The sequence below is a fragment of the Ambystoma mexicanum genome, chromosome 2q (assembly GCF_040938575.1).
Source record: "Ambystoma mexicanum isolate Mex_15411 chromosome 2q, UKY_AmexF1_1, whole genome shotgun sequence".
NCBI lineage: Eukaryota > Metazoa > Chordata > Amphibia > Caudata > Ambystomatidae > Ambystoma > Ambystoma mexicanum.
In genome coordinates, this window is record NC_090924.1 from 1,472,949,387 (window position 1) to 1,472,966,767 (window position 17,381).

The following is a 17,381-nucleotide window of genomic DNA, read 5'->3' on the forward strand; positions in this document are numbered from 1 at the left end:
GGTCTGCGCCACAGTCCAAGAGGAGGAAGGTTGCACCTGCAGCACAGGCTGGGACCCCACACACAGCCACGACCTCCTGCATGTCGAGGAAGAAGCCTTTCTGTAAGCAGGAACTGGACTTCCTTGTGGACTACGTGCGGGGCCACAGCCGTGACATGCTAGTGGGTGCCAATAGTCAGACTACGGCTGCCCAACGTGACACCCACTGGAAGCATGTTGCGGAACATGTCAGTTCATTTGGCCATGAGGTGCGCACGGCGCAGGAGTGCAAAAAGCGTTGGAATGACATCAAGCCCAGCACTAAGACCAAGCGTGCCTCAAATTACAACTTGACTCTGGTGACTGGCGGTGGGCCTGCACCAGAGGAGGAAGAACTCACTCCGCATGAGGCTCTCGTTGCGGAGTTCATACCACCTGAATTGGTCGAAGGAGTGGGAGAGATGCTGGACTTTGATGCCCAGTCCAGTGAGTGTTGATGCGTGTTTGTTGAGGACGTGTGTGTTTCACTTGTGGGATGTGTTGTGCATGATTGCTGCTACATGTGACGTGTACATGGTTCTAATGTGTAAGTAATGCAATGCTACCGTCATGCATGTCTCCTCTGCCTGCATGCGGGACTCCATGTGGGCATGCTCCCTTGCCCCTCCTCCGCCACTCTGCACTCCAGTTCCACCTTTGCACTGGTCTGCTTCAATCTTGCCAATGTGTAGTTTCTTGTTCATGTGTCCTGTGTAGATGCTAACTTCCAGCGTAGAAACTGCCAGACATATGCCGTGTGGTACAGCCTTAGTACTCGATGCAGGGTATCTCACTTGTACTGTGCATGGGTCAGATGTCCCACAGGGACATGAGTGCCCATTCATGCTCCATGTGCATTGCACGCATGCCCCTATGTGTCCCTGACTGGATGATCACTGTAATATGAGTCCTTGGTTACATACATTGCCTGCCATCTCATCGGCCTCCCCATGTCAACTGTGGCTCAGGCCTGTGTTGCACACATGTTTAGGCCCTGACAATCTGTGTGGCTCACAGGCCTCAGCCTGTTCAATGGCCAATGACTCTGTCCAGCTCTTGTGTCTTCTTCACACGTGGGCGGCCTCCAGAGTTTTCATCATGTGTCCTGCCCACTGTCCCAGCATCATTTGCAGTGTTGTAATTTGAATCACATTAAGCTGTTGATGCCAGTCAACACTGCCTGTCAATACACAGGTGTATGGTCAGCCTTTTGATACCATGCTAGGAATCCCTGCTTTGGTACTGGGGTGGAGGGGTGCTTGGCTTCTAGACATGGTACACATTGAATGCACAATGCACGTGATGTCTGAATTTGACATTGCACTGCCTTCACATTTCCTGGCACACACCATGGAGTGCTTGTACATGTAGGTAGTGAGTGGCGTACACATTTTCTGCACTGCATAGACCCACTTCCATGGAAACTGCCACCTTTCAACAGGTCTGATCACAGAAGCTATTCAAAGTAGACCCAGCATGCATGCCAGGTCATATGTTGTGTGTCACATGTCTGCCGGATACCTTTGCTGTCGGTGTGTGTGTGTGTGTCATGTGCTTCTGACATGTGTAGTGACCTTTTTCTCTCTATTTTTCAGGTGATGACGCAATGGAGGCGGAGGATGGTGTTGTCATGCCAGACACAGGGTTGGTAACACCACATCAACCCGGCACTAGTGGGGGTCGTGGGGTGGTAGGCCACGAAAACCCCCAAGTGCTGCAGTCCATCTTGTCTCTGGCTGCCTATGAGTCCAGCCTTGATGACTACTCTGACGTCCATGTTGAGTTGGATGAGCATCAAGTCCATGTGTCAGGGGTGAGTGATTCTGATGTGGACACTCCTCTGTCTGCGACACCTGCACTGAGGGATCAGACAGTCTTGGTTCCTCCGCCCGTGGTGGATCGGGACGCAGGGTCACCCTCCACACAAGTCACTGATGTGCCTGGGACATCATGTCGACGGGGGCATGTAGTCTTGCAGCCGCGGGCGGTGCCAACACAGCGAGGACCCCCGGTCCTTGGGTCCCGCAGGGGTCCAGCCCGGCAACGCGGTCGCCCGCGCAACTGCTGTATACTGAGTGGGAGCAAGACATGACTGCCAATTCCGAACGGCAGGGGGCAGCAATGGAGAACATCGCTGAGAGCATGGAGCGTGTGGCCCGATCTGTGCTCCCCCTGCTAGGCAGGTGCTTCTCCAGCAGCAGGCGGCACGGTCCATGGCCCGCTCGCTCAGGCTGGGCATGGCGGCCTCAGACAGGGCACGCCAGGCTGAAATGTCATCTCTGCGTCAAGCAATTGCTGCTCACGCAGAGGTGCACATGGATGCCCTGAGGGAGGAGTATGCTTCCCTCAGATCCACTCTGGGTGTCCTTATGATATCCCAGAGGCAGCAGACAGAGCAGAGGTTTGCACAGCTTGAGCGTACCATCTCGGCTGAGCTACAGGCTTGCCGGGAGGTGCAGCGGTTGTCCAGCCAGGCCTTGCAGGAGGAACTCCGTGTTACACGAGCTACCTTGCAAGAGGAAGCACGTGTATCACGTGAGGTTCTGCATGCAGACCTATGTCACATCGCCACACAGAACCAGGCTCACCAGTCCGGCAGACTTGCTGCCGACGAGGGGCAAGCTGTGGCTAGGTGTGGCCAGGCTACTGTGCCACGTCCTCATTTCCAGGATGAGCCAGACTCGGACGACCATTTATCTCCTACATAGGTCGTGCTGTGCAGGCGTTGAGCCCATGGAGGATTTTTTTTTTTTTGGCTCAGCATCATCGCTTGTGGATGTTGAGCAGCACCCTGTACCTCCCCCCTCCTGGGTGCCTCTCTCCCCACGGGTCGTATGTCGCCATTTTTGATTTTTCTTTTAGTTTAGTTAGTTAAGTTTCTGTTTGATAGTTAGTTTAAATAGGTAATGTAGGTTTTCCATAGTTAGTGTAATTAGTTAATAGTTGAGTTAGTTTAAAATTGCTAGTCTATTGTGCTTTCATGTGACGGTGCGGTGCTTTGTGGCATTTGAAGGCATCCACTGTCTGTTCCAGCTGGGCCCTTCATGGTTGTCTTGTGTATGTGTTTTCTGCTTGGGGTCCTTGACTCACATATGCCACTCCTGCCTCCCTTATCCATGGGCTCGCAAGGATGGTTCGGTGTTACAGAATATTACCTAAGGGCTTTGGACTGTCATATCTGTGGCATGTCTGGTGCTGTGTGACTTGTGTTGACACCCCTAGTGGGGATGATTTAGGTGTCATTGTCCACTGTTCAGCTTTTGCTAGATGGGGTGTGTCATGATTAATGTGGACATCGATTGCTATGCATTGTGTAGTATGTTTCATATCTTTCCTGTACACGTGCTTGTTGCAATTCATGCTGTAGATAGTGTTCCACACTTTGGAGGTGAAAGACGGACTGATGGTGTGATTCGTGATGTGACTCTCTGACATGGTCAAGTAATGAGATGCCTGATGAGACACACACAGATGACTTTGAAGCATTAATCATGTGTTTCATGTCCTTTCTGCAGGTGGGATGAGCCTCCAGAGCACCTTTGCCAGCAGACATGGCCCATTGGACGACGGAATTCTGGACCCGTTTGTTGGTGCCCACATGCACATGTGTGCACAAGCAGAGGCACAGTGATTGCAGACCCACATCCTAGAACTGCTGACATGTTCCAAGGAACTCCAGGCAAGGTGAGCATCACAGGGGGGCCACGACACAGCAAAGCTTGCACCAGGCGAGTTGCACATGCAGGCTTAGTCACAGCACTGAGGGTGAGCTTAGACGAATATTGGTGTTGAAGCACACAATGCAGCTCAGATGTGTTTGTGGACTGATGGCTGTTGATAGTAGGGTTGTCTGGGACACATGCAGGGGCAGTGGCACATACCCTCCGGTACACCAAGGTCCATTGAGGCACTTGTATCAACCATGTAGCCTTCCGAGACATGGAAAGAGGCAGCTCACAGGGACATACAGCAAGGGACATACTCGGGTGCAGTGCATGTCTTTTCCACGTACTTCATGATAAATGCACTGCCAACTTTGTTTCGGTCATGGTGGTACGCAACTTGCTCTGTATTCATGGCTTGCTATATGGGTCTGTCTGCTTACCCAGGGAACATTGCATGTTGTGTGAATTGTGACACATTGGTGTTCCATTTGCCACGCACCCACCAGCGGCTGACTTACTGCATTGACTGTGTATGACCCGTCACAGGGGTGATGTTATATATGGGTACGAAGCATCGAGCACAGATTGTCTGTTTGTAGAGTAGTTTGTTGCTATGGGGCATGTTTGGTGTTGTGTTTTTGTGTAATTGGCACGTACAGGTTGTTGACTGTGGCTCTCTTTGCAGCATTGCAGTGCTCCTGTAACCGGACCTGAGAGTGCGCTGGCAGGAGGCCAGCACTCAAAACCAGAGCTAAGTGTCTTGTTGTTTTTCTTTCGAACTGCTCTGCATAGGCTTGCTGGGGAGTGTACTGATGCATGGATGTATGTGTGGGTCAATTTGGTATGTTTTTTCTCCCTAATCACCCGTGATCCTATGCAATTTTGAAACCTGTACCCTCTACCCAGTGTTCCTGCTTCCCGTGCCTATCCAAGCAACGTCCCCTGACCCTCTTTCCCCACTGGGGTTGCGGATGCCTGTGTAAGCCCCGAACTTGCAGGCGCCAAAACCCTAGAGGGGGTGGTTGGTTCGTACCACTCCTGAGCCTGGACTACAGAAGGCCATGACAATGCTGTCCAAGTTTGTTTGGATTGTGTATGTGTTCATGCAGGTTGTACATTTTCGTGCATTCCCTAGTTTCATGTGTCATTCCTCCTCCCCTCTCCTGCCACTCATTCCAGTCATCCAGTGTGTCAACACCTGTCCCGACTGCATATCCCTGAACCTCATTCCCCACCAGGGTCTCAGGGGCCTGTGTGAGTTTGACCTTGCAGGCACCCGGGACATGGTGGGGGTTGTTGTTTCGTGACACTCCCGCGCCTGTACAGGGGACCTGTGAGAGTACACATCCATTCATGGTACATCATCCTATGTCATGTACCACACATGTCTCACATCCTGCCGTGACATTGTTTTGCTGTGCTACCTTGGTTGTTGCATCATTGTGGTAGTACTTGGCCTTTGTGAGGTACTGCTACGTCAAGTCATCTACTGGAGGGTGTTCGGGTTCATTTTTATGCCTTGGATTTTGTGATTTTGGAAATGAGTGTGGATTCTGAGGGTTCAGGCATCTTTCTACACACAAGGTGGGAGATGGTGACGAAGGGTAAAGGTGATCCTGTGGCCAGGTGGAATTGAGGTTTGGAGGCTCCATGACCCAGGTGCAGTTGTTCAGTGGGTCATGGTCATTTGTGAGGGAGGGGGGGGGTTGTTGTTGATAGTTGCCTTGCCCTGCAGTGTGATGGGAACTCTGACATAGTAATGGTGGTATCCTATGTACATGTTGTGTTCTGCTGATCAATGCCTGTTCATGTGTTGTGTTTTCCTTTCAGGTGCGAGGGGATAGTTGTGGTTTGACATGCTGGGGTGTACACATGGTGAATGTTCACATGTGATGTGTAGGGAACACTGATGGTCACTTGAGTGCACAGGCATATGTGGAGTGCATGTCCTTGCAGAACCACACACTTGCACTCTGATGCACTACATGTACTCCCACCCTTGCATAACCACGTGTACACTGTTTGCCTTTTGGTGCCCACTGTGTCCCGGCAGCACATGTTCTGTGACAGATTATGGATCCAGTACATGCCTAATTTGATGTTTGATGTTGTCTGTCACTTAGATGTGATACTCAGGGTGTGCATCACACACAATGGCTGTTCACTGTGCTGTGCGCTGAGCAGTGTGATGCAGGAGTAGGACACTGCACACATGAGCTGCAGTGTTGATTTTGCAATGCATAATGTGCATGTAGACAGGCATTCATTGTGATGTTACGTCTACGACTGTTGTAATGCATTTTGAAATGACTTATTTTGGGTGGGAGATTTTGTTGGTCTGTCATTTCATCTGATTCCGGGTCAGACATCATTGTCCGATGCCACTGTACATTTAGGACATGGCAATGTGTACCTTATCGTTACTGCGTTGGTGTATGGGTATTGCTTGCCATGTCATGTTGATGTTTGGGAGGGTTTGAGTGACATGACAGTGATGGCCATGGCCTGTTTTGCAGGTGTGTGTGATGCACACCTTGCATGTCTGGGTCATCCGCTTCTCAGAGCAACTAGCTGGGGGTAGATTTCTCTCCGCAGCAGGGCCCTCCCCCTGGAACAGACTTCCTGCCTGACTTGAACTTGAGGGGAACCATCTCAAGTTCTGGAAGCACCTCAAGACCTTCCTCTTTGCTTCTGCTTACTCTCTGCCTCTCCATTGCAGAATTCTTCACTGGAACTGCACAGGAGCTGCAACTGGGCCACTCTCACCGACCTCGGTCCCTGGCCCAGCCACTCTCCACTTGCACTGCCTCCCTGGCAACCCCTGCACTGCAGTACTGTCTCTCTATCCCTACAGCCCTCCCTTCCCAGCACTTGTCTGCACTTACCTTTGCAGATGCCACCAGGCGACCTATGTATTATTTTTTTGGGCTACTTTCCCTGTATTGGACTCCCCCCCACCCTTCCCCTTGCACTTTTCCCTTCCCCCTACCCCTGCACTTGCACGATCTCAATGACACCTGGCCTAGTAGTACCGTTCTCTGTGTTCCCTTGTTCCCCCCTCCCTGCCTCATCGCGCCTTGGAATACTTGTGTATGGCCCATATCATGTCATATGTCATATGTGTGCCTTTTGGTCACACAGGATAGCTTGTGTTTAAGTAGGTAGGGATGCAGACGATGTGGCACTTCCATGGCAACTATCTCAGGGTGGTAGGGTTGTGACAGTTGACTGTCTCCTTGTCATCATCGATTGTCACCTGGTATGTGCCAGGCCTGTGTGCACTCCGCAGGGGTGGGAGTTTAGGTGAAAAATGTGGCCACAAGCTGGGTCTGGGCTTCCTCGCCACGTGCCCTGTCCCCTCCCATGGGCAGCGCCTGTGCCTGTGGTTGGGGATGTGGGGGCACCACCATGTCCACCGGGACGCCCTGCCGTGTTGCAACATTGTGCAGGACACATGCTGCCACAATGATCCTGCACACTACTGGTGGTGCATAGAGTAGTTGCCCACCAGAGCGGTCAAGGGAGCGGAAACGTGACTTGAGCACTCCGAATGTGCGCTCCACTATGCCCCTGGTTGCAATATGGGCGGCGTTGTATCTTGCCTGGGGTGGTGTGGTGGGGTTCCGGATTGGCGTCATCATGTGGTTCCTCAGAGGGTAGGCACTGTCCCCTGGGGAGGTGATAATAGTTGAGATTATTAGGGTTTGGATATTTGTCTGTGTGTGACTTGCGTGCATGTGCAAGGGCATTTGTACTGACCTAGGAGCCATGTGTCGCCATGCTGCCCAGCTTCCAGGGCCCGGCTCAGGGCGGCCATTCTGTATATGAAACTGTCATGGGTGGAGCCAGGGTAGTTTGCATAGACAGAGGTGATGATTCCCTTTGCATCACATACCACCTGTACATTGATGGAATGCCAGTGCTTGCGGTTTAGGTAGATGTGCTCAATGGCCCTAGGTGGACGTAGGGCCACATGGGTGCAATCTATGGCACCGAGCACTTTGGGGAAGTGTGCCACCCTGAAAAAATCCAGGACAACGCCTGCCTTTCTGCGGGTGTTCTGGGCATGTATATGTGCCTGCGGACTGAGGGGCGCGCTGTCACGATTGCCAGTACCTGGTGTAGGCAGTGTGACTGCGTGGCCTGTGAGACCCCCCCCACTATGGCAGTGGTCCGCTGAAATGACCCAGTGGCCAAAAAATGCAGGACAATGAGCAGCTTCTCCAAGGGGCTCAATGCTTGGGAGCAAAGGGTGGGGGATGTGAGGTCATCTTCCCATTCCCTGACCAGGTCTAGGATGATATGGGGAGGAAACCTATACCTGCCATAGACCTGGTCGTCAGGCATCCCAAAAAGGCCTGTCCGTGGGCATTCATCGTAGCTGTATATACGCGTTTGTTGTTTGCGTGCACTTTTATGCTGTGCGCGGGGACGCCTCCGCCTGCCTTCGTGTGGGCGGACGCGTTGACGCCTGTGTGTTAGGGAGAATTCTCTGTTTAGGCTGAATTTCCTAACCTAGTGAGTCCCCCAGCAGCTTTTCTGGATTTCTGGAGTTTGCTTTTTCCATCCTGCCAAGAGTGAGACTCTTTTCTCCCACTCTTGGACGTGTATGCTTGTGTAATTCCTTTGAAATGTCAATGTGTTCGATGGGCTATGGGGTCTTTTACTCCATAGGGTCTCATATGTTTTTCTATGTGTGTTACACCGCACCCTATGTGCTGTAACACTGGGGCGTCCTAGCGGACCCCCACCATAGACTCCATACCCGGGGACTGACTACCGTGTCCCCGGGCATGTAAAGTCACCATTGGCTTTACTAGACCTAAATTTACTAACAGGACTAGTACAAACCATCTTATTGTGGACGTACTAGTAGGGTTAATTTGATTACTCCTAGACATGTTACTCGAGGGGGCACTGTCCCGTCCCCCCTCGTCGAGTTTTGGCTGGTGGAAGTGGAAACAACTTGTTGTGTTCGACCCCGAGCACAACCCTATGGGATTCATCCCATTGTTGGAGATTACTCCTTTTTCTCGTTAATCTCTAACGTACCACCGATCTATTTATCGTAAATAAGGTTATCGGATGGTATCTTCTGCCAGAACTCGGTTTGTAAAATGGCGTCTGTGTTCGTCTCTGTGACTCCTAAACCAAAGGTTGAGCCCTTTGTTCCACTTTTGGCGGGCCTCTGTACAGAGACCCTCCAAGGTGGTGCCATTCTGTCTGGGTTACCACAGGGGTGTGGAAGGGGGTTTAGGCACCCTGGACCGAGTTGCCTTGCCAACTCAGGTCGCACTCTGGAGTGATTGGCCCAAGTGGTGAGCGTTCCCGCGCACCACTTAGCATGTGTTGATTGACAGCTAGGCTGAATGAATGGGGGATTTCTGCATAAAAGCAGGGCTTTTGGGACTGGATCTTCAGAAGTCACCACAGGACCTAAGAATCCGACGAGGGTAACGCTGAGCCGACCTGCACGACGACACCTCCGGTGGAGCCCTGCAGAACCGACTCACCACTTCCCGACAACAGAGGAGATCTCCCTGCCGGAGAGTCTCTTCCCCTGACTGGTGGGAACAACCAGTCCCCTTTGCTTTTTATTCGCCTCAGGATGCAGTGGTCGAATTGCCCGTGCAGAAGCACCTTGGCAACCGGATAGCCACTACCCCTGAACCACGACCAAAAGGTGGTGCCTTGTGATGGAGCACTCCGCAGCTGGTCTCTTCCCTGGTGGTGCACCGGACTTCATTTTCTTCGACGACGAGATCATCTCTACTCTTGGCAAAGACCCGACGTGCATCCACCACCAGGAACAACTGCCCCCACCGGAGCTGCCCTCCACAACAAGGTACCGTGTCCGCCTGGCTTCCCTTTCGATCGGTTCGAGTGAGGTGTCTTAATCCTCTCCGTTCCGTTGGGTTGCCTCCAAGCTTTTCTCATTCGTTGTTCTGAACTAGTTCATTCCACTGATAACAATTTGCAATACAGACTTGAATGCATCTCCATTAGAGACTTTTTGGGACATCGCGCCTTGCCTCTCTCCGAGTGGGCCTGGCCTCTGAACTTTATGATCTATTGTGATTCTTGCCTTTCTGCCTTGCATTTTATCCGATAGGAACGAACTGGGTTGATTTCGTAACCTGCCTTTCTTTTTCTCTCCCGTCCTAAATAATACTCGAGTGTCATCTAGGTTGAGGTATACACCTCTGTCTGAAAATAAGTGGTACCAGTAGAACCTAGAGTTGTCGATATTGCCAGGGGGATTGATCATCTATTCCGTAGAGTAATTGTGTTTGATTTGTTTGCCATGATTTGCCATAGTGTTTTTCATAGACATTTTGTTATAAATAAATACCTTAATATCTTTACACTAAGCCTCGTTGCGTGTTTGCTTGTCTTGCTGTGAAGAATTGCCCTATTTTGTATACTCCACATACTGCTCAACTTTTCTTGAGAGAAGTCTGACTGCTCAGCCACAGCTACCACGTGAATCTGTGTGGTGCAGACTGCTACCAATTGGGTTCACCGCCAACGCCTGTAGTCCTAAATCTTTTGCAGTGGTCCCAGAGGGAACTGCACAGGTTTCCGCCTAACACTGTGCACATCTTTTGCCGTGCGCGGGTTTCCCGTATTCGGATACGTGGTAAGACTGTACGTCCGAGTGTCATCGCGTGTGATAAGAGGGGAGTGAGCGTACACGCGATTGGCCTGGGTACGTGTGTTTCGGGGTGCGCGGGAAGTTCCACACACGATTAGCCTGGGTATGTGTGTTCCAGGGTGCCGGGAACTTTCACACGCGATTGGTGGAAATCCACGTGTGTTCTTTCATCACGTGCAATGAGGGAAACACCCGCGCGCGTCACGTCACAGACGCGCTCACGCGCTAAGGGCCTTTGGTCCAATGAAATCGCTTATGCGTGCTGCCGTGCATACACGCTAAGGGCCTTTCCTCGTATTACACGCGGACGTGCAGTTTTCCACGAGCGCTTACGCGCATGGGCCCTTTCCTCGTATTACACGCGGACGTGCATTTTTTCGCGTGCTGAAATACCCATACACGTCTGTACGCGTCACGTCACAGGGGCGCTTGCGCTTGAGGGGCCTTCTGTCCAATGAAAATGCGTATGCCTGCAGACGCGCTTACGCGCTAAGGGCCTTTCCTCGAATTACACGCTGACGTGCAGATTTTTCATGTGCCAAATCACTCCGTATCAAGCTGGCCACGCGTAAGCACACGGAAGACCACGCTCCTGCCCAGAAGGCCGAACTACTGTCCCCCAGAGCCCCGAGCACGCTCCCACCTGCCATCTGCTGCTGCCTGACTGCCTGCTGCCCACGTGCCCTGCAATTTGCTGCCTGCACATCAGCCAGGGGTGCTGTTGCTGTGACCACCCCTGCTGGAACCGAAGACTCCCGACTGGGCTTCCATCGCTCCACAGCCCAGCCCCAGGACCCAGTTGCCCACCCACTCCTGCCTCTGGGGTTGTCATGTCGGGGCAAACAGTATCTGAGACCACTGACAACCCCCGGCCAGAGAGGCAGAGGGGCACCAGCTTCAGTGCCACCGAAGTTGGTGTCCTGGTGGAGCAAGTCCTGGGACAGTATGATGCCCTCTTCGGAAGTTCTCGCGCCGACAAGGAAGGATCGACTCGGATCTGGACTGACATCGTGACTGCCATCAACGCGGAGGGGGTGGCAGTCCGCGACTTACAACATGTCAAGAAGCGCTGGGAGGACTTCAGGTCCAGGACCCTGAACAAGGCCCGGCGCCTCTTGAAGGCAGCGGATGCCAAGGGGCGCCGGGGCCACTTGTCGGAAGAACAGATGAGGGTCCTGGAACGCATATCCCCAGCGCTCCACGTCCAGGTCCTTGAGAGGCAGACCCGTCTGGAGTCGAGCGGTGAGTGTACAGGCATCCTGATTGTGAGCAGTGCGTGTGGTGATTATTCAGTAGTGTGCAGGTTGCACATCTGTTTGTATGGGGTCGAGTATGGGTGGGGGTGTACAGGGCTGTGGGGCTAACACATGCGAGGGCTGGAATGTAGGTTTTCTTAATTTGCCACATAGTATGATGCCATGAATGACGTGTTTTTTCTACGTCCGTTGATGTCCGTTGTACTCCCTGTTTTAGATGATTGTGAATAAAACAGTGTTATTTGCCAACGTCTTGAGTTGGTCTTTATGTGTAGTTTGAGAAATTATTCTCGGTCGCATCCATATTATGATATGTTACCTTGAGTAAAACAGCCTAGCAGTTCAGGCTCTCTGTGTCTTAGCCCAGGATAATAGACTCCCCACCATCCAAAGACTGACTGTCTATGGATGGAGGCTTAAAGCCCGAGCTTTATCTATCTTTCTCCCTATGGTACTTCCAAAGGGTACTTTATTTATATACCAGATGACACATGATGTTGTAAGGGTTATACCAGACTCAGACACCTTGCTAGTTGCACTCTCCCCTCCACCCACCCCTCGCTTTCTCCCTACTTCTCCCATTCTCCGGTTTTTCGCTTCTTTTCTCCTTCATTACCCGGGTCCTCACATACTCTCTCTCTCCTTCTCCTTTCACTGTACTACTCTCCTAACCTTTCACTACAATTCCTTGTCTCTCCTCTTACTGCACCCCTATTCTCATTTCTCCCTACATCCCTATTGTCACTCTTCAGTAGACCCCTCTTCTCACCTCTCAAATCACCAGCACCTGCTATCTGGGGAGAGGGCACAGATTTTCATTGGGCCTCCTCACCCCACAGACATGCAGAGAAGGAGGTTTAGGAATATCTAGAGGTGGTTGGAGTTGAATATCAGGAGCAGGAGGTAGGCACCTCTGAAAGAGGTTTGCGGTTGGTGTTTGGAGGGGGTTGGAGAATATCAGCTTGGTGTGATATTAGAAATGCAGGATGAGGTTAGTCATATGCAGGAGGATGAAGACTATTGGATGTGTGTGATAGTTGAATGCAGCAGGTGGTTGGTCATATACAGGAGGATTGTAGAATATCAGATGGGTGTGATAGTATAGTGACCAGGAGGGGGTTGGTCATATGTAGTAGTTTGGATAATATCAGATGGGTGTGATAGTAGAACAGGAGGAGGTTTGTTGTTAGGCGGAAACCTGTGCAGTTCCCTCTGGGACCACTGCAAAAGATTTAGGACCACAGGCGTTGGCGGTGAACCCACTTGGTAGCAGTCTGCACCACACAGATTCACGTGGTAGCTGTGGCTGAGCAGTCAGACTTCTCTCAAGAAAAGTTGAGCAGTATGTGGAGTATACAACATAGGGCAATTCTTCACAGCAAGACAAGCAAACACGCAACGAGGCTTACTGTAAAGATATTAAGGTATTTATTTATAACAAAATGTCTATGAAAAACACTATGGCAAATCACGGCAAACAAATCAAACACAATTACTCTACGAAATAGATAATCAATCCCCCTAGCGATATCGACAACTCTAGGTTCTACTGGTACCACTTATTTTCAGACAGAGGTGTATACCTCAACCTAGATGACACTCGAATATTAGTTAGGACGGGAGAGAAAAAGATAGGCAGGTTACGAAATCAACACAGTTTGTTCCTATCGGATAAAATGCAAGGCAGGAAGGCAAGAATCACAATAGATCATAAAGTTCAGAGGCCAGGCCCACTCGGAGAGAGGCAAGGCGCCATGTCCCAAAAAGTCTCTAGTGGAGATGCATTCAAGTCTGTATTGCAAATGGTTATCGGTGGATTGAACCAGTTCAGAACAACGAATGAGAAAAGCTTGGAGGCGACCCAACGGAACGGAGAGGATTAAGACACCTCACTCGAACCGATCGAAAGGGAAGCCAGGCGGACACGGTACCTTGTTGTGGAGGGCAGCTCCGGCGGGGGCAGTTGTTCCTGGTGGTGGATGCACGTCGGGTCTTTGCTAAGAGTAGAGATGATCTCGTTGTCGAAGGAAATGAAGTCCAGTGCACCACCAGGGAAGAGACCAGCTGCGGAGTGCTCCGTCACAAGGCACCACCTTTTGGTCGCGGTTCAGGGGTAGTGGCTATCCGGTTGCCGGGGTGCTTCTGCATGGGCAATTCGACCACCGCGTCCTGAGGCAAAAAAAAAGCAAAGGGGACTGGTTGTTCCCACCAGTCAGGGGAAGAGACTCTCCAGCAGGGAGATCTCCTCTGTCATCGGGAAGTGGTGAGTCGGTTCCGCAGGGCTCCACCAGAGGTGTCGTCGTGCAGGTCGGCTCAGCGTTACCCTCGTCGGATTCTTAGGTCCTGTGGCGACTTCTGAAGATCCAGTCCCAAAAGCCCTGCTTTTATGCAGAAAACCCCCATTCATTCAGCCTAGCTGTCAATCAACACATGCTAAGTGGTGTGCGGGAACGCTCACCACTTGGGCCAATCACTCCAGAGTGCGACCGGAGTTGGCAATGCAACTCGATCCAGGGTGCCTAAACCCCCTACCACACCCCTGTGGTAACCCAGACAGAATGGCACCACTTTGGAGGGTCTCTGTACAGAGGCCCGCCAAAAGTGGAACAAAGGGCTCAACCTTTGGTTTAGGAGTCACAGAGACGAACACAGACGCCATTTTACAAACCGAGTTCTGGCAGAAAATACCACTCGATAAACTTATTTAAGACAAGTAGATCGGTGGTCCGTTAGAGATTATCGAGAAAAAAAGGGTCAATCTCCAACAATGGGATGAATCCCATAGGGTTGTGCTCGGGGTCGAACACAACAAGTAGTTTCCACTGCCACCAGCCAAAACTCGACGAGGGGGGATGGGACAGTGCCCCCTCGAGTAACAGATCCAGGAGTAATCGAATTACCCCTACTAGTACGTCCACAATAAGATGGTTGGTACTAGTTCTGTTAGTAAATTTAGGTCTAGTAAAGCCAATGGTGACTTTACATGCCCGGAGAGACAGTAGTCAGTCCCCGGGTATGGAGTCTATGGTGGGGGACCCGCTAGGGCGCCCCTTGTTACGGCACGTAGGGTGCGGTGTAACACACATAGAAAAACATACGAGACCCTATGGAGTAAAAGACCCCATAGCCCATCGAACACATTGACATTTCAAAGGAATTACACACATACATGTCCAAGAGTGGGAGAAAAGAGTCTCACTCTTGGCAGGATGGAAAAAAACAAACTCCAGAAATCCAGCAAAGCTGCTGGGGGACTCACTAGGTTAGGAAATTCAGCCTAAACAGAGAATTCTCCCTAACACTCGCCCCCCCCAGACTAAGGGACAGGAGGATTTAATCCACTCCTGGATGAATCTCATTCCTCTAGTCGATGACATACATCCTAGAGAGACCATCAGCATTTTGGTGGTGACACCCTGACCTGTGCTCAATGGTGAAATCAAACCCTTGCAGGCAGATCGACCATCTCAATAGTTTTGGGTTTTCCCCTTTCATTTGCATTAACCATCTCAAGGGTTGGTGGTCAGTCTGAATGACGAAAGTAGAACCATACAAGTACGGCCTAAACTTCTTCAGAGCCCACACAATAGCAAAGCACTCTCTTTCGATTGTTGCCCACCTTGTTTCAGGATCCTTCAGCTTGCGGCTGATGAAGCAAACGGGGTGCTCCCTACCTTTCCCATCCAGTTGACTGAGTACGGCACCTATTCCTACATTTGAAGCATCTGTCTGCACAATGAAGTGTTGGCGGTAATCAGGAGCTCTGAGTACTGGGGCTTGGCAAAGAGCCTTTTTCAGGTTTTCAAAAGCCTGATTGCACTCCTCGTTCCATTTAACCTTTTTAGGAAATTTGGGCGAGGAGATGACATTCAGTGGAGAAGCTATGGTCCCATAGTTCTCTATGAAGTTCCTGTAATACCTGGTGAGGCCTAGGAAGGCTCTCACCTGGGTTTGAGTAGTCGGTGTTGTCCAATTTTGCACAGCTTCAATCTTACTGAGCAAAAGCCTTATTTCTCCACCGCCTACCTCATGCCCAAGATAGACTACCTTACTCTGTCCAATTTGGCATTTACTCGCCTTTATGGTCAGATTGGCTCGTCCAAGAGCCTGCAAAACATCTCTCAGGTGGGTTACATGTTCTTCCCAGGAATTGCTGAACACTGCGATGTCATCCAAGTATGCCATGCAGAAGTCCTCCATCCCATTTAGAACCTGGTTTACCATCCGTTGAAACGTAGCAGGTGCATTCTTCAGTCCGAAAGGCATTACCTTAAACTGGTATAAGCCAGCGGGGGTAGAAAATGCAGTTTTCTCCTTGGCATGGTCTGTCAGGGTTATTTGCCAATAGCCTGTAGTCAAGTCAAATGTGCTGAGGAACTTGGCGGCGCCAAGTTTATCCACCAACTCATCTGTTCTTGGCAAAGGGTGGGCATCAGTCCTGGTGACTGCATTAAGAGCTCTGTAGTCCACGCAGAATCTAAGTTCTTTAGATCCGGCCTTTGGTACTAACACAACTGGGCTAGACCATGGACTAGTAGAGGTCTCCATTACCCCGAGATCAAGCATCTTGCTGACCTCACCTTTGATGTGGGTTCGTACGTGTTCTGACATGCGGTATCCTCTGCTTTTGACTGGCAGACAGTCACCAGTGAGTATGTCGTGCTGGCCCCAAGGGGTCAAGCCTGGTGAAAGCGAGAACAGGGATGCAAACTGATTCAACATAGATTTGCACTCTTCTTGTTGCTTGGGTGTTAGATTGGAGGAGAGATTTACTCCTTCAATTTTTTCATCTAAAGGTAAGCCTCTGAGGAGATCCGGAAGAGCTTCACTCTCTTCTTCTTCCTCTGATGGCACTAGAAGCAACGCTCCTACATCAGGTCGCGAGACATACGCTTTAAGTCGGTTGGTGTGAAAGACTGTCGGAGCCTCCTTGGGATTGCCCAAATCCACCAGATAGTTAACCTCTCCGAGTTTACCCACTACTCGGAAGGGCCCCATCCACTTATCTTGCAAGGCCCTCTGCCTTGTTGGGATCATAACGAGAACGAGCTGGTCTTGAGCGAACTCAACCATGTTAGCCTTTTGATCGTGCCAGTGCTTGACCAATGCTTGTCCAGCTTTCAAGTTATCGCTTGCTTCCGTCATCATGTGCGACATTCTCCTCCGGAGACCTATCACGTAGTCAGTCACTCTGACTGGCTTGGGGGAAGGAGCACTCTCCAACCCCTCCTTAATCAGGGCCAATGGACCTCTGACAGGATGACCATAGAGTAGTTCGAAGGGAGAGTAACCTACTCCCTCCTGAGGGAGTTCTCTATAAGCAAAGAGAAGGCATGGCAGTAGAAGGTCCCACTTACGCTTAAGGGGTTCCTCTAAAGCACCTATCATGCTCTTCATGGTTTGGTTGAACCGTTCTACCAACCCATTGGTTTGTGGGTGGTAAGCTGTTGAGAACTTGTAAGTAACTCCACAGGTTTTCCACATGGCTTTCATGTAGTGGGACATAAAGTTTGACCCCCTGTCAGAGATTACTTCCTTAGGAAACCCGACCCTAGTAAAAATACCAAGGAGGGCCGTAGCCACAGCCGGAGCCGTAACAGTCCTCATAGGAATTGCCTCAGGATACCTAGTAGCATGGTCTACTACAACAAGTATAAACCTGTTGCCTGAGGAGGTTGGAGGATCAAGGGGACCAACAATGTCAATCCCTACTCTCTCAAATGGGACTCCCACAACTGGGAGGGGCACTAACGGTGCCGCATTCTTGGATCCAACCTTACCAGAAAT

General features: G+C 51.0%; 1 pseudogene; it reads left to right on the forward strand.

The window, feature by feature from the left end:
- Positions 1-17,381, forward strand: part of LOC138568902 (vomeronasal type-2 receptor 26-like) — a 126,649-nt pseudogene that overhangs the window by 48,491 nt on the left and 60,777 nt on the right.